This window comes from Heterodontus francisci, chromosome 25 (genome assembly GCF_036365525.1).
Source record: "Heterodontus francisci isolate sHetFra1 chromosome 25, sHetFra1.hap1, whole genome shotgun sequence".
Classification (NCBI taxonomy): Eukaryota; Metazoa; Chordata; class Chondrichthyes; order Heterodontiformes; family Heterodontidae; genus Heterodontus; species Heterodontus francisci.
This window is the reverse complement of record NC_090395.1, coordinates 62,171,568-62,192,503: the sequence shown is the minus strand read 5'-3', so window position 1 is coordinate 62,192,503 and position 20,936 is coordinate 62,171,568. Positions and strand designations below refer to the sequence as shown.

General features: G+C 41.3%; 1 protein-coding gene across 5 annotated transcripts in view; it reads right to left on the bottom strand.

The window, feature by feature from the left end:
- Positions 1 to 20,936, bottom strand: part of LOC137383922 (plasma membrane calcium-transporting ATPase 1-like) — a 274,484-nt gene that overhangs the window by 185,528 nt on the left and 68,020 nt on the right. Inside the window, exon 1 of one of the 5 annotated variants that reach the window (XM_068057313.1) lies at positions 15,993 to 16,193. The exons of the other annotated variants lie outside the window; for them this stretch is intronic. The gene's annotated coding sequence lies outside the window, so the exon portion shown is untranslated. Of the gene's footprint in view, positions 1 to 15,992; positions 16,194 to 20,936 lie in introns of those variants that run through there. 5 annotated transcript variants of the gene reach the window in all.

Genomic DNA, 20,936 nt, shown 5'->3' with positions numbered 1-20,936 from the left:
GAAGAAGGCATATGGGGTGTTAGCGTTCATTAGCAGAGGGATTGAATTTAAGAGCCGTGAGGTGATGATGCAGCTGTACAGGACCTTGGTAAGGCCTCATTTGGAGTACTGTGTGCAGTTCTGGTCGCCTCATTTTAGGAAGGATGTGGAAGCCTTGGAGAGGGTGCAGAGGAGATTTACCAGGATGTTGCCTGGAATGGAGAATAAGTCTTACGAGGAAAGGCTGAACATTCTAGGCCTCTTCTCATTAGAAAGGAGAAGGATGAGGGGTGACATGATAGAGGTTTATAAGATGATCAGGGGAATAGATAGGGTAGACAGTCAGAAACTTTTTCCCCGGGTGGAGCAAAGCGTTACAAGGGGTCATAAATTTAAGGTGAAGGGTGGGAGATATAAGGGGGATGTCAGGGGAAGGTTCTTTACCCAGAGAGTGGTCGAGGCATGGAATGCCTTGCCCGGGGAAGTTGTTGAGTCAGAAACTTTAGGGACTTTCAAAAGGCTTTTGGATAGGTATATGGATAAAGGAGAATGATGGGGTATAGATTAAATTGTCCTTGACAGAGGACAAAGGATCGGCACAACATTGTGGGCCGAAGGGCCTGTTCTGTGCTGTATGTTCTATGTTCTATAATTATATCAATGGTTTAAGTGGGTGGAAAAGTGGCAAATGGAATTCAATTCAGAGAAGTGTGAGGTAATGCATTTGGGGAGGGCAAACAAAGCAAGGGAATACACAATAAATGGGAGGATATTGAGAGGGGTAGAAGAAGTGAGAGACCTTGGAGAGCATGTCCACAGGTCCCTGAAGGTGACAGGACAGGTAGATAGAGTGGTGAAGGCATATGGAATGCTTTCCTTTATTGGCCAAGGTATAGAAAACAAAAGCAGGGATGTGGTGCTGGAACTGTATAGAGCGTTGGTTAGGCCACAGTTGGAGTATTGCGTACAGTCTAGTCACCACGTTACAGGTAGGACATAATTGCTCTGGAGAGTGTACAGAGGAAATTTACAAGAATGTTGCCCGGGCTTGAAAGTAGCAGCTATGAGGAAAGATTGGTTCGGCTAGGGTTGCTTTCCTTGGAACAGAGGAGGCTGAGGGGTGACTTAATTGAGGTGTACAAAATTATGAGGGGCCTAGAGTAAACAGGAAGAACCTGTTTCCCTTGGCAGAGAGGTCAGTTACAAGAGGGCACAGATTTAAGGTGATTGGTAGAAGGATTAGAGGGGACATGAGGAAAAACTTTTTCATCCAGAGGGTGGTGGGTGTCTGGAATTCACTGCCAGGAAGGTTGGTGGAGGCAGAAACCCTCAACTCATTTAAAAGTTACCTGGACATGCACCTGAAGTACTAGAAGCTACAGACCAGGTGCTGGAAGGTGAGATTAGATTGGGTGGCTAGATATTTCGGCCGGCGCACACACAACAGGCTGAATGGCCTCCTTCTGTGCCATAATTTTTTTATGGTTTTATTCTGAGACCCAGCTCAAAAGAAAAATGTCAAGCGATTTTATCTGGTAAGATTGGATGTGCAACCCTATAACAACTACCATAACATCCAAATATTTTGCCAAGAAAAGCCAGGAGTTAAAAGACCAGAGGGCTCAATATGAGCGAAGTTGCTTCAGCAAGCATTAAAACAAAATGTCCATGGTGTGAATTGCTTGAATGGGTGGAGCAGTCAATCACAGACTGACACCTTGTGCAGTCGTCTGCAGACAATACATCTGCTCTCTTTGCTGCTGGCTTTTCTTTGCAAAATCATCTGGTTTTAAGCGTTTCTATCCAAACAAAAAAAAAAATCCTATCTTCACAAATCAGTATCCTGGCTCTTCACCAAACATTTATCTTATAATGGTTGGAAGGCACACAGAAGCAGCAGCCAAAGAAAAGCCAAGCACAATCTGGGGCTTCTGAACCTTCTATCTTCTTTCCTCTTGTAGAAAAGGATCTGATCACTGCCCTAAACAGCAGCATATCAGAGATTGGAAAATGCACTATGGGGAGAAAATCATAGGTACAAACTCATATCCCATCATTCTGTGCCATATCCTTATGTTCTTTTAACTTCAGACCTTTCACTTTGAATTGCCTCAATTATATCTGCAAGCCTTCCCAAAACCAAATTAAGTTTGCATTACCCTAGAATGACAATCATCTAATTATCAAATACTGTGATTCAAAATAGAATTCTTGGAAGAAAACCAGCTCCATATTATGCACTCTCCAGTTATTCTCTATATGGATCTCGTTGAGAACACCAACATTTGGGCCAATCACAGGTCAAAATTCCAAGAATTTAATAGGTGCAGCATTTCATTGTACTTGGCAGGCTATGTTAATGAGCTCCAAGTGATAAATTATAGGCCAGTCGACATCGAAAGACTAAATTGGAAGCACGTGCTGTAGCTGAATGGGTTGAAAGGCTAATTTAATTTGTGTAAAAGGATCAGGGAGTGTGTCTGGGCTATCCTAAAATTAAAAAGTCAGTATCCACATCCAAAACCATAACCTAGAATATGAATCCAGCACAGAAGCATATAAAATTTCCCAAAGCAGAATGAACTTCACAGAGAAAAGCAGTTTTAGTTCTCCGTTGGCCTTGTTGACTACATTGGTAATATTAAAAGAATTCCCAACACCCAGCCCCGCCTCACCATCCCAAAAACATCAAATGAACAAAAAAGAAAGGCAACACTGTGCATTTTTGAAAACCAGAGTTGACGAATACCAGAGAACTAACAGATATTGAATTAGAAGTTCTGTTTCAAACAAATGAAATCTAATGAATACCTTTAAAACTTACTGTGCTGCTGACTTTAAGACTGGGGTAATAATTTTCTTAAAGAAACAGAACAAATTGTATCGTAACAAGGGCAGATAGAAGCAGAGTTCAGTCATGTACCAAAACAGAAACATTTCCAAATCAGTGACAGACCTACTCTGAACTTAAAACTTAAAACAGACTACAGTTAAGCAAAAAAAAGTTTACTCGTCTTGCCGTTGGTGGAGATGGTCATATATGCCAACTTCAAAAACGTGCAAAATCTGAAACAGTTTCGAAACAAAAAAAGCTGTCACGTACCATAAAAAGCTGACAACTCAAAAAAACTTTCAATTTAGGTTTCCGACCAGTTCAAAAGTTTTTAGAATGGATTTCAGCTTTTCCTCTGGGCTTCAACACAACACTAACAGCATGATATTTTCCACCATTCAAAGCACACAGTGGAATGTAGTGGAAAGCCCATATGGTGCACCATAGACTGTAAGAACAATAACTGGTAGCCCTGTGGCACACGATCACATTGACATTATGCATAAGGTTGCAAACTGTTCTATTCTTGGAAACTGCTTTTTCCAGTGAATATGAGACGACTGTTGAGAGAGCATTCAACTGTAACAAGGACATTTAAAAGTTCAAATTCAAAATAACTTGATTCCCAATTCCTTGCACCATTGCTCCAAAGAAAGGACACTTAGGGATGGGCAATAACTGCCCACATCCCAAGAAAGATTTTAAAACACAAGTTTTATACGAAGAACCAAGACTATTCAAGGAATTGGGAGCAGAAAGCAAGCTTCCATCGAACTTTACTCCAAAGTACAACCAGTTTTATTACTTCCAGGATATACACGGTGAGGTTAATATTTACATTTTGCAATCTTTAGATTTTTTTAAGAAAGGAATTAGTTCTCAAATTCTCAATGAGTTACTTCTGAAATGCAATCACCTCGGGAACACAATAGTCAGCGGCCACACAAGGTCCCATGAACAGCAAATGAATGACCAAATAATCAGTTTTGGTGGCATTGGTTTAGATAACAAGACAGGCCATGGGATCATTTACATCTGCCTAAAAACATAGATGGAACTCCACCTTAAGGTATCATCCAAAAGATAGCATCTCTAACACACGTTGCCTCAGTACTGCACTCAAGAAGCAGCGCCAGCTGAGATTATGTACTCAAGTCCATAGAGGAACTTGGGCCCACAATGTTCTACCTCTGAAGTGAGAGAATGGCAACTGAGCCAAGCTGAAATTGCAGCACTAATTATAGTGTGAATGAAAATATTGCTAGAAAAAAAAATTCACAGTGCTTGTAACAGTGTCCCCAGGTTGCCTCACACGTGAAGAGGTGGAAGAAAGGAGAAGTAGCCAGGCAGAGGGGACTAGGTAGAGATTTCAAGTGTGCAGAGCCATGATCGCTGAAGGCACTGCCGCTGATGGTGGAGCAGAATTCTGGGGTAATCCAGATTCAGAATATCAGTCAGGATAAACTGGCACTTGGGGCATGGAGACAGGGTGGGTGAGTAGTGAACTGTAAACCAGCATGTGGATGATGATATTAATGGGGAATGAATGAGCCAGTGGAAGTTAGTGACACAGGGAAAACAGGTGTGTCGAGCTTCAGACAGGATAAGATACTGTGGTAGATTTTTAGATGCATCAGTGTTTGTGTAGGATGGAGCTCAGCAGGCCAGTGAAGAGAATGTTGAAGTTGAATCTAGAAATAGATGACTATTTCAATAGCATGATGGGTGGCAGATGACTTGTTCTCAAATTAATAAGCTAGCTTTGTTGGATATTCTTTAAAAAAAAAAAAAAGTCCTGTCCCACCTGAAACTATCATTTGCAACTTATCTGATGAGATGCTCTCCACTGGTTCAGGGACAGGTACTTCTCAATGATGTGTTTACATGATAGACCAAATAGGACTCAAAAGGTTGGAACTCCAGATTTGGGGGTAGGGGTTCCTAGCCTTGTATGAAGTATTGATGTCTAAATCAGTGAACTGCATCATGATTCAGAAACAAATGTAAACTGAAATGCTTTATTAAATTGACTGCTATTTTCAGGTTTGTGTTCTGATTAATTCTCCAAAAGCAATGTGATTGAGTAGTGCTGCAGACATTCAGATTTCTATGAGTACAGATCAGTCAGAATAGAAGAAACATGTCTCTATACTAACTGCCATTGATATTGGTCTCTTTATTTGAGCTGGAATCAGCCAATGATCTTTGCCAGATGATGGTGCTCGCTAACTATTCTTGGATTTTTCCCCTCTTGGAGGGCAACAAACTGATCATTTTCTTTCCCTACCATATGATAACTTCAAAATACAGTACTGGCAATAACTAAGTTAAAAATTAACCCTCTGGTGCTGTGGCAAGAAAGCCTACATAAGACAGAGTCCAAGGTTGAGGTCAAACTAGAACACAACTTGGATATTTTATAACTTTGAAAATAGAAGCATTAAAACACAATCATCTCAGATTCTGCAGAGCCCTGACTTTGTGTAGCTGCCAAGTAATTCATCACTCACAGATGTCATAAAACTGAGAGATGAGAAAATTGGTGTAGCCATGAAACAGGCCCATTTTCCACAGAGGCTGAATGCCAGAATTTCGATGAAATTAACAATGGGTCTGTGCCCCATACCAAACTAGATCAATTACAAATTGTTAAAGCAAATATTAAAAATAGCAAACCTTCCTTTTGGAAAAAAAGGTCACCAGTAGTTCCCATCACTGCCTCTGATTGGAATGTTATACAGTGCAAAAATGAACAGATTTGATATTAAAATTGAAAGATTTTCCACACAAAACTATTGGAAAAAGATAAAAGGGATAAATTAAGAGAACCCCCACCCATAATGCATACAATCTACCAGATAAGCTCAAGCTGCAATATCCTCAGACAAAAACTTATATAGATTTTTTCCTTCTATAATGTCAAGTTAAATAATGACACTGTACACTGCTAGTAACTCAAAAATTTAAGTGTCAGCAGCGGTAAGGATTTGAAGGAAAAGAATGAACTAGTCTATACTAAAGATCATTCTGTTCTAATTTACCTCTGGATCAATAAAAGTAGCCAAGGCAGATACGGAAAAGAAAAATGCAGTACCAATGTTTTACCGATTTTTTTTTTAAGCTGCTAAACTATAGTCAGTATCTGAAGCCTCCAATTCTTCAACTTATGCAATATTACTTTCAAATCTGTTCTTTGCCGACTAGCCAACTACAACTTATATTTATATAGCTCCTTAATGTAGTAAAACATCTCAAGCACTTCACAGGAGAGTCAAACAAAATGAGACACCAAGCCACATAAGGAAATAATAGGACACGTGACCAAAAGGTTGGTCAAAAAGGCAGTTTTAAAAGGAGTGTCATAAAGGAGGAGAGAACGGAAGAAAGGTTTAGGGAGGGAGTTCCAGAGTTCAGGGCCACCAATGGTGGAACAAAGTAAATCAGGATTGGGCAAAAGGCCAGAAAGGGAGAAGCACCAACATTTCAAAAGGCAGCACAGCTGGAGGTCAGAGATAGGAATGGGCGAGGCCAGAGGAATTTGATAACATGGATGAGAGCTTACAAAAAGAGGCACTGCCGAACTGGGAGCCAATGAGCATGTCAGCAAGCACTGGGGTAATGGGTGAACAGGACTTAGTGCGTTAAAGATATTAGCAATAAAGTTTTGGCTGAGGTCAAGTTTATGGAGGGTGAAAAGTGGGAGACCAGTCAGGACAGCATTGGAATACTCAAGTCTAGAGGTAATAAAGGCATGGATGAGAGTTTCAACAGCAGATGAACGAAGACAGGGGTGGATATGGACAATGTTACAGAAGTAGCAAAAGGCAATCTTGGTGATGGGCAGGATATAGGGTCAGAAGCACACCTCAGGGGCAAATAGGACACAAAAGGTTGCAAACAGTCCGGTTCACCCTCAGACTGTGACCAGGGAATGGAGTGTGCAGCAACAATGGCTTTAGTCTTCCCAGTATTTAACTGGGAGGAAATTTCTGCTCATCCAACACGGAATGCCAGACAAGCAGGGTCACTAATCAGAGACAATGGAAGGGTTAAGAAAGGTGGTGGGGCAGTATAGCTGCACATGTCCGCGTAAATGTGGAACCAGACGTTGTGTGCTCGGATGATGTCTGCAAGGGGAAGCAGGAACATGGAAAATGGGAGGGGGCCAAGGATAGATCCTTGTGTTACCAAAGGTAACACTACAGAAGCAGGAAGAGAAGCCGTTGCAGGTGATTCTCTGGCTAACCATCATGAAATGAAATCTTCCTTTTCTACAAATACTGAGAAATGTCATTATTTATAACTGAAGTTGCAATTGGCACCTTAACACTTATTACGCAGTTAGCAATTTCACTTTAAAGTCAACAACACATTCAACATTTTGTTCATGCACTGGATTCAAAAAGCTTTTAAAATGGTTGTGGCAGACTGCATTCCTTCTCTTTATACATTACCAAGGACTGTATTGATTCATAAACGGCCACCATTCAGGTCATAAATAGGCAGAAGCAACACAAAGCAGAGAAGGTCAGCAACAAATTTGCTTTTTGCGCAGATGTCGTACAATTAGTTTGATTAAATTGAAGATTAGCATTTGCAGCTGTCTGTATGCACTGGGATGGCACACACTAATTAAAATCAATACGTCACAGTAGATAGATTATAGGCAGCAATGGGGTCTCCCAGCAAATATTCTCTCAACTCAGATTGCAAAATACAATATTCCAAACCCAGTTTCTGATATTAACTCTTAACAGAGTAGAGTACAAGTCCTTCCAAAAAGAAAAACATAGTAAAGTTCCTTGAAATTTTCTCACTTTAAAATAAATCAGGATTCTGTTGCACTAAAGTCAGTTTATCCATTTCACTTTGCTTTTTAATACAAAGTTGCAGTTTCACAAAACAAATACCATGTCTGCCATAAAGATGCATTCTCCTTCTGACTACATCATAACACAGAAAAAACAAAATGTACAAGGGACAGAAACAGACCATTTAGTGCACCAAATGAATTCTGGTGTTTTTCCCCCCAGAAACCACCCAATCTATTCCCACTCTTCCTCAATCATTTGAGTCTTTAATATTCCTTTTTTCAAGTAACTATGTAATCCCCTAAGGACTCTGATTCAATAGTAGTTACTGGCAGAGAATTACACATTCTAACCACTTTTTTCCCCCCTAAGCACCACTTTAATTAACTTAAACTTGTGCCTTCTTATTATCATCTCACCGAGCAGTGGAAACAAGCTATCAATTTAGATTATAACCTTCAACAACTCTAACCCATCAAAACAACTCAGCTCATGAAAAAAAATCTATAATTTCAAGTCTGTCTTCCTAACCGTAACCCTTAATCCATGGGACCATTTTAGTGAATCTACACTGCACCTTTTCCATTGCTTTCATGTTTTTTTTATATAATGGGGCTCCAAGTGTGGCTTGTGGTTTTTGTTGTGGGACATGGGACCACCTTAAGAGTTTTAAGTGATGGTAACCAGAGGAAGTGACGTTGCGTCACACCAGACCAAGGAGTTGAGAGTGTAGCCCAGAATGAGGTGTGTTTAGATGGGCTTGTGCAGTAACTGTTTGTATGTGAGACAGAGACAGAGACAGAGAGACAGAGAGAGAGAGACAGAGAGAGAGGGACAGAGAGAGAGGGACAGAGAGAGAGAGAGAGGGACAGAGAGAGAGAGAGAGGGACAGAGAGAGAGAGAGGGGGACAGAGAGAGAGAGAGGGACAGAGACAGAGAGAGAGGGACAGAGACAGAGAGAGAGGGACAGAGAGAGAGAGAGAGGGACAGAGAGAGAGAGAGAGGGACAGAGAGAGAGAGAGAGGGACAGAGAGAGAGAGAGGGACAGAGAGAGAGAGAGGGACAGAGAGAGAGAGAGGGACAGAGAGAGAGAGAGGGACAGAGACAGAGAGAGAGGGACAGAGACAGAGAGAGAGGGACAGAGAGAGAGAGAGGGACAGAGAGAGAGAGAGGGACAGAGAGAGAGAGAGAGGGACAGAGAGAGAGAGAGAGGGACAGAGAGAGAGGGACAGAGAGAGAGAGAGAGGGACAGAGAGAGAGAGAGGGACAGAGAGAGAGAGAGGGACAGAGAGAGAGAGAGGGACAGAGAGAGAGAGAGGGACAGAGAGAGAGAGAGGGACAGAGAGAGAGAGAGGGACAGAGAGAGAGAGAGGGACAGAGAGAGAGAGAGAGGGACAGAGAGAGAGAGAGGGACAGAGAGAGAGAGAGGGACAGAGAGAGAGAGAGGGACAGAGAGAGAGAGAGGGACAGAGAGAGAGAGAGGGACAGAGAGAGAGAGGGGGACAGAGAGAGAGAGGGGGACAGAGAGAGAGAGGGGGACAGAGAGAGAGAGGGGGACAGAGAGAGAGAGGGAGGGAGAGAGAGAGAGAGGGAGGGAGAGAGAGAGGGAGGGAGGGAGAGAGAGAGGGAGGGAGAGAGAGAGGGACAGAGAGAGAGAGGGACAGAGAGAGAGAGGGAGGGAGAGAGAGAGGGACAGAGAGAGAGAGGGAGGGAGAGAGAGAGGGAGGGAGAGAGAGAGGGAGGGAGAGAGAGACAGAGAGAGAGAGAGAGAGAGAGGGGGAGAGAGAGAGAGAGAGAGAGAGAGAGAGAGAGAGAGTGTGTGAGAGGATTGTAATTGTAATCCTGTCAGTCTTACTATAGTCACATATAAAAGGAACAAGTAATTTTACATGGTGGCAATGTTTGGGATATATTTTTTCTGAAGACCACCAAATATTAAATTGTGGCAATGTTTGATATTTTCCTGAAGAACACAGAACAAGGAACAGCAGGCTGCCTGTATGAATAAACTGGCACTTGGGGCATGGAGACAGGGTGGGTGAGGAGTGAACTGTAAACCAGCATGGGTGTGTGGGGGTGTCTACGCACGTGCATTATAAAAAAAATGTATGATCCAGCTAATTTATAACAAAGTCCCACATTTACTTTGGATATTACTTATAGTCCTGTAAGTCTTACTTGTTCCTTTGATAGGTGAACTCTCGTAACATGAGAGTCTTGTGGAAGTTCAGCATTATCTTGCTTTTGCATTCTAAACACAAATAATCAGCTTTCTTTTGGCGGGGGGGGGGGGCAGTGAGGGTAATAAAAGACTCTACCTCAAGCGTTACAAAGGGAAATGCACCGGATAATTTACAATTGAAGTATGCTGGAGCAACACCACTTGCTTCAGTTATTACCAGATAGAGGACACCGCTCACTCATCCACCACCCGGAATACACAGCCCACTGCATCCATTACTTAGAACAAAGCAATGCCCACTGAGTCACAACAGCAACAGTTACAGCTTTAGGCTACAGAAGAATGAGTGTGTATGCTAGCGTAAAGAGGCACAGCTTAAGAAACCGGAAAATGAAAATTATAGCAGAGGCGCTAATAGTTACAGGCAGAGCTAGTTTTACAAGTTAAATTTTATTGAAAGGCGTCTCAGATTACAGAACCTGCTGTCCATTTCCATTACTTTTAACTTTAGTTAACACGCTGGCTGCAACACAAGGTAGGACAGCAGGAGGGTTAACTGCAGACTGCATTATTAGAATACCAGCAGGGAACAAACCCATGTACCCTCAAATGCTTTTATGTTTACTGGCAAAATGCCAAAAAAAAAGTGCATGCATAAGTGAAGGAAGAGTAGTTCAGAAGCTACAACCTTGGAAATCTTTCCAGATTAGTAAGTAAAAATCCTCCAGCTGTCACACAGCGATCTATTCCAGCAACAATTAACATTTCAATTCTAATGATGCAGTGTGGTCCTCTATATTTCAACAAATAGAAACAGCAGCTAGCTTCTGCAGAACTCTAATGGATGTCAACATATTAAGGTCGATTTTAAAAAGGCAACATTATGTTTATTTAAACTCAGAATTTGCTGTGGTAAATATGGTTTTAAGATTCAGGGAAGTATGAAGTTAAATGGACAATAATCTTGCATTTTAAAAGTAACCTTTAAAAAGGATTACCAGCTGTATTATTACTGTTGTCAACAGGGCAAAATGTTTGGCAGTGCAATCTGAACATCTAATCACTGTGCTTTAATTTATGGATTATGAGTTATTAATTGCTGCAGCAGATTAAAATGTAGCCATTACTTTTGAGACAGGTTTACAACTGAGTGGATTAGGTCATTTTAGAGGGCAGTTAAGAGTCGACCACATTGCTGAGAGTCTACAGTCTCACAGCCCAGACAGCAGGTTGCCTTCCTAAAGGACATTAGTGAACCTGATGGGGGTTTTTAAGGACGAAATCAGTGGTTCCATGGTTATCGTTAGTGATATAAGCTTTTAATTCTACATTTATTTAATTAACTGAATTCAAATTTCCCAGCTGCCATGGTGAGATGTGAACTCCTGTCTCCAGATGATTAGTCCAGGCCTCTGGATTACTGGTGGTCTCCTCTACATTGGGGAGACCAAGCGCAGACTGGGTGACCGCTTTGCAGAACATCTCCGCTCAGTCCGCAAGCAGGACCCTGAGCTTCCGGTTGATTGCCATTTCAACACTCCCCCCTGCTCTCATGCTCACATCTCTGTCCTGGGATTGCTGCAGTGTTCCAGTGAACATCAACGCAAGCTCGAGGAACAGCATCTCATCTACCGATTAGGCACACTACAGCCTGCTGGACTGAACATTGAGTTCAATAATTTCAGAGCATGACAGCCCCCCACTTTACTTTCATTTTTAGTTATTTTTTCTTCCTTTTTTTTTGCATTCCTTTTTACATTTTTTACAATCTTTTTTTGCATTTATTTCATTTCATCTTAGTTTGTTCAGTTTGCTTACCCACTGTTTTTTTCAGGTTGTTTTTCTTCAGGTTTGCACTTGCTGATGTTCAATATTCAGTAATCTGTACTAATGCTTTGTCTTTCAACACACCATTAACATATTGTTTGCCTTTGCTCCGTGACCTTTTGGTCAGCTATGTGGCCTGGTCCAATCTGCACCTTCTCCTTTGTTATCTCTTGCCCAACCCCCACCTCACTTGTTTATAATCTGTGACTTTTCTAATATTTGTCAGTTCCGAAGAAGGGTCACTGACCCGAAACGTTAACTCTGCTTCTCTTTCCACAGATGCTGCCAGACCTGCTGAGTGAATCCAGCATTTCTTGTTTTTGCCTCTGGATTACTAGTCCAGTAGGATAACCACTATACCCAGTGAAATGTGAGTGAGCCATTTTGAAAGATGAAGTTGGTCTCTTCACACTTGAAGTGCCATCTTTATGTACCTCCCCCCCGCTTTAAACATCTCAACTGCTTTTAATAAGCTGATATTAGAGGCTTGCTCTCAGAAGCTGAGAAAACTTTGACCAAATATTGTGACCTAACGGTCAAATGCACTAAAAGCGGTTTTTAAAAAAAACCCATGAAAGTCCTGGTTTAAATGGAGATGTCAGCTACTGCATTGAAGAATATTAAATGTACAAATTTGGGTAGGAAAAAACAAGGCATCATTTAAATAACCATTTTGGTAGTGACTTGATCTCAAAAGGTAGCTCTTTCCAGAGCGCATACGTTTATATACCATGTTCAATTGCTCTATCAGCCATCAGGTGGCATGATGAGTGAATCTAGCTGTCTGACCCAAAGTTTCTACCCCCCACCCTGCCTTATGCCCCTGTGGGACTTCGCCGAGTGGCTTCCCAACATCCAAGAGCCAAATCCTCAATATTTAATAGTGGACTACTTTGCAACGCAGATAACTGTAGCGATGAATATCCGACTACTGAACAGCATAGTGAGCCGGCTGCCAAATGATGCTCTTTGATTGCTTAACTGCAGATTTTCAGCTATAGAGGCAGTTCCATCTTTACTGTTCCCTGTGCAATACCATTTATAGCTCCAGATAAGCAGCACATGCAAGAGCACAGAGGACAAAAAGAATATATGGTGATGCTTCTTAGTGGTTCAATATTTAGTTGCAGTACCTTCCAATCTAACACTACCTCCCAATCTAACTTCTAAGCCGCTCTAGTCAAAGGACTGCCAGAATTTGCACTGTGCTCACTACAAATGGCCTTTTAAATCCTATGCAACAGGCCATTATCTACCTTTAGATGCTGCTTGGCATGACTTTGTAAGGTCTTTATATAGTTACAGATTAGAACATATTCATTAGCAGACACATACCACAATCAAGGTGGCAAACTGACTGCTGCATTACACAACATACAAGCAATAAATCACCCTCCACACTAAATAATTGCTGAATTGAAAACTTCAACTTAATCTGGAGGGAACAAAGCTCAAATTGGTGTCAATGGAAAAGACTTCAAATGGTCTGGCAGGTACGTATCCTGTCTAGAATTATTCACAGTATACAATATATCTATATCTGTCTCTATACAGAAGTAGGAAAGAAAATGCTGCTAAAAAAGGGGGAGAAGATCCATTGCAATAACTGATTGAATGAGATCTGAACCTCAGCAAAAAACTAAGTCCTGGTCACACGAAGAGGTCAAGTACTCCCTGGCTTAGCATAGAGGTTGTGAAAATACACACACAAACTGGTTTCATGTAGTATTGCTGCATTTTTTTTAAAAAACTGGTTTACTCTTGCCTGACATACATGGGGAAAAAAATGTTGCTTGTGTTTACACATGCTGACTGAAACCATGACCAGCTGAATTGTGGCGTGCTTTGTGCTGAGAAGGCAGATATACACCGAGAAATGGATCGAAAACATACAATATACTCTACACCTTCAAGCTCAAGATTAAAAACTTTGACCCTTCTACTGATCAACACATACCCTAGACTAGCAAAGACAGGTTTTTAACCCTATGCATCAATTCACAGAATAATACAGCACAGAAGGCCACTCAGCCTATCATGCCAGCTATCCAATTAATCCCTATCCTCTGCCCTTTACCCATAGTCCAGTAGATGTTTTCATTTTCAAGTAGTTAACCAATTCTTCTTTGAAAATTACTGAATCTGTTTCCACCATCCTTTCAGGCAGTTAATTCCAAATCACCACAACTCTTTAAAAAAAAAATTCCTCAAGATCTTGAGCACCTCTATGAAATCTTCCCATGACCTTCTTTGCTCCAAGGAGAAACACCCCAGTTTCTCCAGTATCTCCATGTAATTGAAGTCTCTCATCCCTGGTGCCATTCTAGTAAATCTCCTCTGCATTGAGGCCTCTACATTCTTCCTAAAGTGTACTGCCACAATTGGTCACAATACTCCAGCTGAGGCCTAATCAATGTGTTGTAAAGATTTATCAAAACTTCCTTGCTTTTGTACTCTATGTTTCTCTCATCAGAAAGCTAAGGAACCTGTGTGCCAATATAACAACTTTCTCACTTCTGCCACCATCTTCAAAGACTTGCACATGTATACCCCAGGTCTATGTTCTTGAACCCCGTTTAAAATTGTATTGATTAGTCTCAAATTCAATTTGTTTCACAGTTAAAATCTAATTGCTACTAATGAATAGATCATGAAATCTTTTCAAAGACTGCAGACATAGGTAATGCATTTTTTGCCATAGAATTTGAGTTTAAAAATTCTGCTCTGGGCCTATTTCACGATTGACTTTAATTGACACTGTGGTGGGATAAAAGCAATGAATTAACAGCCATTTATTGACCATTTATACAATTCAATATTAGATCTTCTGAATCGAGCACTTTCAAATGCTGTGCTAGAGATCCTTAGAATATACTTAGATAATTTTGTTTTAAAACAATTCTTGTGCGGTGGAATTAGAAAGCTGCAAGTACTGGTAAGAAAAGTTGAAGACAAGTAATGTTTACGTCACTGCAGATCACAAAGCAGAACAAAAAGGCACAGGTGTCAGTCTAGTATACATATAGTCATAGGTTTATACTACACTGAATTAATTCTGGATTTACCCTTGCAAAAAAAAAAAATCCTGTTGTGATTTTTGGATTAATATACAGCATAGGGATTGTGTGCAGGCTGTATCCAGTTTCTGTGAAGGCACATAACCAGTTCAGGAGGGAAAAATGTACTAAATAAAGTTCTATGAAAGCACTAGATCCTTTGCTGTATAAAAGGTGCGTGCTTGACGATCAGTGAGATGTTTTTTTTAAAAAAAAAACCCTCATGTCCCTCATCACCAAAAGTCAATTCTGCATTCAAAACACTATGTAAAACAAAATCATTCTCTGCCCTAAAGCAAATTACGATTTTAAAATACGGAATCCATCTTTAAGCAATGCCTCACGTTTTTAAAATTCAATGCTTTTAACCGATGAAGTAGGAGATGGCATTCCAAACTGCAGGATTTTCCATTCCAGGCGATACTTGATCAGGTCGTCCAACAAAACAAAAATCACCACAGTTCAAGGTGAAGAGGGAAGAAAAAAAAACCATAGCTTTAAGTCCCTAGTTGCGGCTTTAATGTCAGCAACGTTACATAAACATACCAACACTTCACTATTAAAATGAACAACCAATTACCAGGACAAGCATTATGATTCACAGCAACAGAAAGGGCACTGCATTAGATGGTTATGAACCAATGTCCTGATAAATAAAGGAATCACGATCATTTCTCCCAACTGTAACACACTGGCAATTTTACAGGCAGTTAACCAGAGCCAATCCCAAATTCAATCTCCTCCAACATCTCCTAGAAAATGAAATACATGCTAGCAAAATTACTGATTCTGTTGCTTCCATGACAAACTTCTTGCTTAATATTGTACTGATCTACACGTAGACAGAAACTAGTTTTAAATCAAAATGGAAGTGAACAATTTTGGAGCCTATAGCAACTTATAAACAGCCACTTATTTGATCCAACCATTCCATACTCAGATTAGAACAGCAAACCAAATCTGGATTAGAATGCACAATGAAGTTAAGTCCAGCAGCCAATTTTGCACAGTCGAGAGAGTAATCATAATATAAACTACACTGTATACATATTTTACCTTAAAACCAGCTATTTCTCAGTCCCAAAACTCGCTGAAGGAAAATTAACCAATTAAAAACTGTTAACGAGATAAATTTAGCCATTTTGATTTGCCCCAACATTGAAGTTCACAGATGCTTTTCAAAGGGTGACAATGAAACCTTGAGTTGACAGTTAAGGTAGTCTTAGCAATTCCATTACAAAATACACTAATATTTTTTAAGATCAGCAATCTTTGAAACCAACTTCAAAAGTCAAAAAACTTACCACAGGCAACATGAGCAGGAACACAACCCACTGGATTAAATGACTGACTATCTTCTTGCAACGTTCCAAGCTTTTATCTGATTTGATACAATTTTCCCCAACCCAAGCAGAACTGACACTTCAGCGAGAAGTACAACCAACTATCATCTTCAATCAACTAGAGACTAAAATTGGTCAGCAACAGCAATAATTGTTGCATAAAAGCTATTAGAGAACTGATGACCGAGTCAAGTACGATACATCTCAAGGAATGTTAAACACATGTTCAGGAAAACCCGCCAAGTAATTGTAGTGACTGCAGTCTCCAGATAGTAACATTGGGCTCTTTAATGAATAGCTCTCTCTGAGATACAGGGAGGCACCAGTGCGGTTGGGTGTGGTGGATTTCCTGCAAAGTCATTAATGTGAAGAGGTTTTTTCCCCCCCGAAAGAGTGGTTTCCGAGTAGTTGTATGTCATCTATCAAGAAAGCAACTAGCTTAGGTTTCCTCTGCACAGATGAATCCATGTCTGTGCAGGGATGACATAATTCTGGTCATAAGAGCCCTTCATCTCAGAACAGGGAAATTTTCCATTGTAAGATCAGCCAAACTGGTGAAAACAAGCAGAAATAGATTTATAGATGTTTTTGAAGAATACTAAAACCACTCTTACAAATACTATTTTTTAAAGTGAAATGCAATTCTAATTCAGAATTGTATGCTCACTACAGTGAATTGTTCTAAAAAGAACAGGAGTATTGAATATAATGTATTCTTTGCACTTCAACCAGATGCTAACAATTACTTGAGGCTGTAGAGTCTTTTAGGGAAGAATATTTACAACAGCTGAAGAATACAACGGCCCACATTAAAATTTTCAAGTCATTGTACATAGTCACTAACACTGCAGCAATCTTAAATTGTGAAAGGTTTCTTTAACTTGTCTTTTACCTGTTATGCATAAATTGTCTACAAGGGTGCTATTACAGTATATTAATATCCACAGTGTTGTTCCTTCCAAGTTCAAACCCAGATCCCAAGTGGAAAGGGAGGAGATTTTGAAATTTTAAACCAGGCTTGATAGAAAATTTTAGCAAAATTGAGAATTTTGGCAAAGTCTGTGGAGCACTACAGTCACGTTACAACAAAAATCTGTACAAAGCATACAATTTCCTTTTGTAAATTAACATGTGGCAATAAAGAAAGCTGAGAGTTTCATTAGTCAGCTGTGTTAATGAGTTTCTTTGATGCATAACCTTTTTTTAAAAAGACTTGAAATCTCAAATAAAGTCAGAAAAAAAAGTTAAGATGACAAGTCTCTTGGCATTGTGTGTATAGACTGTCAGAACCAATTCTGATGGAGTCTCACCCGAAATGCCAACTCGCTTTCCCTACCTCACTTGTTGACCCCCCCACCCCACCTTCTCAGAAAGGAGACCGACCTGCTGTGTATTTTCAGCATTTTCTCGGTTTCTATTTCTGGATGTATATCAACCCAATTGACAATGTATTCAAACAACACAGCAAGTGCTTCAGAGTTCCTTCAATTTCTGCTGGCAGGTTAGATATCCATTCCATGGGTTGAAAAAAGGGAACTCAGCATTGACAGCAAGAACTGAATGACTGCAGTACAACCCATTCAAAATAAATCAAAACAACGGTACTAACTGTTTTACTTGTTACGATATGGCCAAGGTGAAGAACCATTGGTTCACGTGCTTCCTTCAACAGTTCAGACGTCCAATTGCAGTTTTAACAGATTTTACTCTAATTGTAATTTCCTTCATCTTTGCTTAAAAATTGGAAGAAACATTAAATTCCAGCTTCCCTCACTACTTTGATTTTAATATGCTGGATACATAATTCAGTACAGCAATGCAGCAAAGCTTCAAGAGCACCTCCCAAACCCATGACCTCCACTCTCTCGAAGGTCAAGGAGAGCAGGCGCAGGGGAACACCATCTTCAGTCAGACATGCCGAGTGGATGATACATCGTGGCCTCCTCCCAAGGTCCCCAGCATCACAGATGCTAGTCTTCAGCCAATCCGATTCACTCCACATGATATTAAGAAATGGCTGAAGGCACTGGATACTGCAAAGGCTATGAGCCCTGACAACATTCTGGCAATAGTACTGAAGGCTGTGTTCCAGAACTAGCCGTGCCTCTAGTCAAGCTATTTCAGGACAACTACAACACGGGCATCTACCTAGCAGTGTGGAAAATTGCCCAAATATGTCCTGTCCACAAAAAGCAGGGCAAACCCAACCGGGCCAATTACCGCCCTATCAGTCTACTCCCCATCATCAAAGTGATGGAAGGGGTCGTCGACAGTGCTAACAAGCAGCACTTGCTCAGCAATAATCTGCTCACTGATGCTCAGTTTGGGTTCCGCCAGGGCCACTCAGCTCCTAACCTCATTACAGCCTTGGTCCAAACATGGACAAAATAGCTGAAATCCAGAGGTGAGGGGAGTGAGACTGCCCTTGACATCAAGGCAGCATTTGACCAAGCATAGCACCAAGCAGCCCTAGCAAAACTGGAGTCAATGGGAATCGGGGGAGAAAATCTCTTCGCTGGTTGGAGTCATGACTAACACAAAGGAAGATGGCTGCAGTTGTTGGAGGCCAATCATCTCAGTCCCAGGACATCATTGCAGGGGTTCCTCAGGGTAGTGTCCTAGGCCCAACCATCTTCAGCTGCTTAATCAATGACCTTCCCTCCACCATAAGGTCAGAAGTGGGGATGTTTGCTGATGATTGCACAATGTTCAGCACCATTCATGACTCCTCAGATACTGAAGTAGCCCATGTCCATAGGCAGCAAGACCTGGACAGCATCCAGGCTTGGGCTGATAAGTGGCAAGTAGCATTCACATAACACAAGTGCCAGGCAATGACCATCTCAAACAATAGAGAATCTAACCATCTCTCCTTGATCTTCAATGGCATTTACAAATCGTTGAATCCCCCACTATCAACATCCTGAAGGTACCATTGACCAGAAACTGAACTGGAGTAGCCACATAAATGCTATGGCTACAAGCACAGCTCGGAGGCTGGGAATTCTGCAGCGAGTAACTCACCTCCTGTCTCCCATCTACAAGGCACATGTCAGGAGTGTGATGGAATACTCTCCACTTGCCTGGATAGGTGCAGCTCCAACAACACTCAAGGAGCTCGACACCATCCAGTACAAAGCAGCCCGCTTGATTGGCACCCCATCCACAAAAATTCACTCCCTCCACTACTGACAGTGGCAGCAGTGTGTACCATCTACAATTTGCGCTGCAGCCTCTCATCAAGGCTCCTTCGCCAGCACCTTCCAAACCTGCGACCTCTACCACCTAGAAGGACAAGGGCTCCAGATGCATGGGAACACCACCTGCAAGTTCCCCTCCAAGCCACACACCATTCCGACTTGGTATTATATTGCTGTTCCTTCACGGTCACTGGGTCAAAATCCTGGAACTCCCTTCCTAACAGCACTGTTGGTGTACCTACATCCCAAGGACTGCAGTGGTTCAAGAAGGCATCCCACCAGCACCTTCTCAACGGCAATTAGGGAAGGGAAATAAATGCTGGCCGAGCCAGTGATGCCTACATCCCACGAACAAATAATAAAAAACACCATTTGCAAATTCCCCTCCAAGTCACAGTGACTTGGAAATGTAATGGCTGCTTCATCGTCGCTCGGTCAAAACCCTGGAACTCTACCTAACAGCACTGTGAAGTGCACCTACACCACATGGATTGCAGTGGCTCACCATCACTCTCTCAAGGGTAATTGGGATTGGGCAACAAATGCTGGCCTTGCCAGTGATACCGATAACCCATGAAAGAAGAGAAAAATTAAACTTACACGTAGTTAAAATGGAAAAAACTCTGCAGGGCAGAAGCAGGTGGCCTTTTCCCTCTTAATACAACGCATTTGGCTGTGAATTGGAATGGAAAAGTTTATTACATGCTAATTTATTATAGATCTCTCTCAAGAGGTAAATGTACCCAGTGTTAGAAACTAGCATGACTGCTCAATTACACACATTAGAGTGGACATTCTGGCAGAAATTAAAGATGTTAACATATTCAGAGATTGTGCCACTTAATCTGCATATTTAAGGCTTACTTTCCAAGACTAGTATTCAGGTAAACAGTGATGTTTTCTCACCTCTTTTGCAAAAGGAGCCCAGATCATAAAGACAGTCACCTGCGAATACTTCAACATTTTCCTTCTACTAAACTGGACAGAAATAACCACCCACTTGCAAAAGGGACTCAGTGTCTGATGAGAAATTGACATATCAAGCTTAACATTCAGCTGGTGAACTAATTCTAAAATAAAGAAGTGAGGGGGATTCATAATGAATGTTTAACTTTTGCAAATGGACCCATACGAATATATGAATTAGGAGGAGTAGGCCACTCAGCCCTTCGCGCCTACTCCACCATACAGTAAATTCATGGCTGAACTGATTACTCCACATTTCCACCTACCCCCGATAACCTTTCACCCCCTTGCTTATCAAGAATCTATCTGCCTCTGCCTTAAAAATATTCAAAGGCTCTGCTTCTGCAGCCTTTTGAGGAAGAGAATTCCAAAGACTTATGACCCTCAGAAAAAATGTCTTCCTGCCAAAGTGGACAAATTTACACTTTCCCACATGATACTCCATTTGCCAGGTCTTTGCCCACTCACTTAATCTATCTATACCCCTTTGTAGTCCCCTTATGTCCTCTTCACAAGTTCCTTTGCTACCTACCTTTGTCTCATCAGCAAATTTACCAACCATACCTTCTGGTCCCTTCATCCAAGTCATTTACATAAATTGTAAAAAGTTGAGGCCCCAGCACAGATCCCTGTGGTACACCACTCATTACATCTTGCCAACCAGAAAGTGATCCATTTATGCCTACTGTTTCCTATTAGCTAGCCAATCTTCTATCCATGCCAATATGTTACCCCCTAC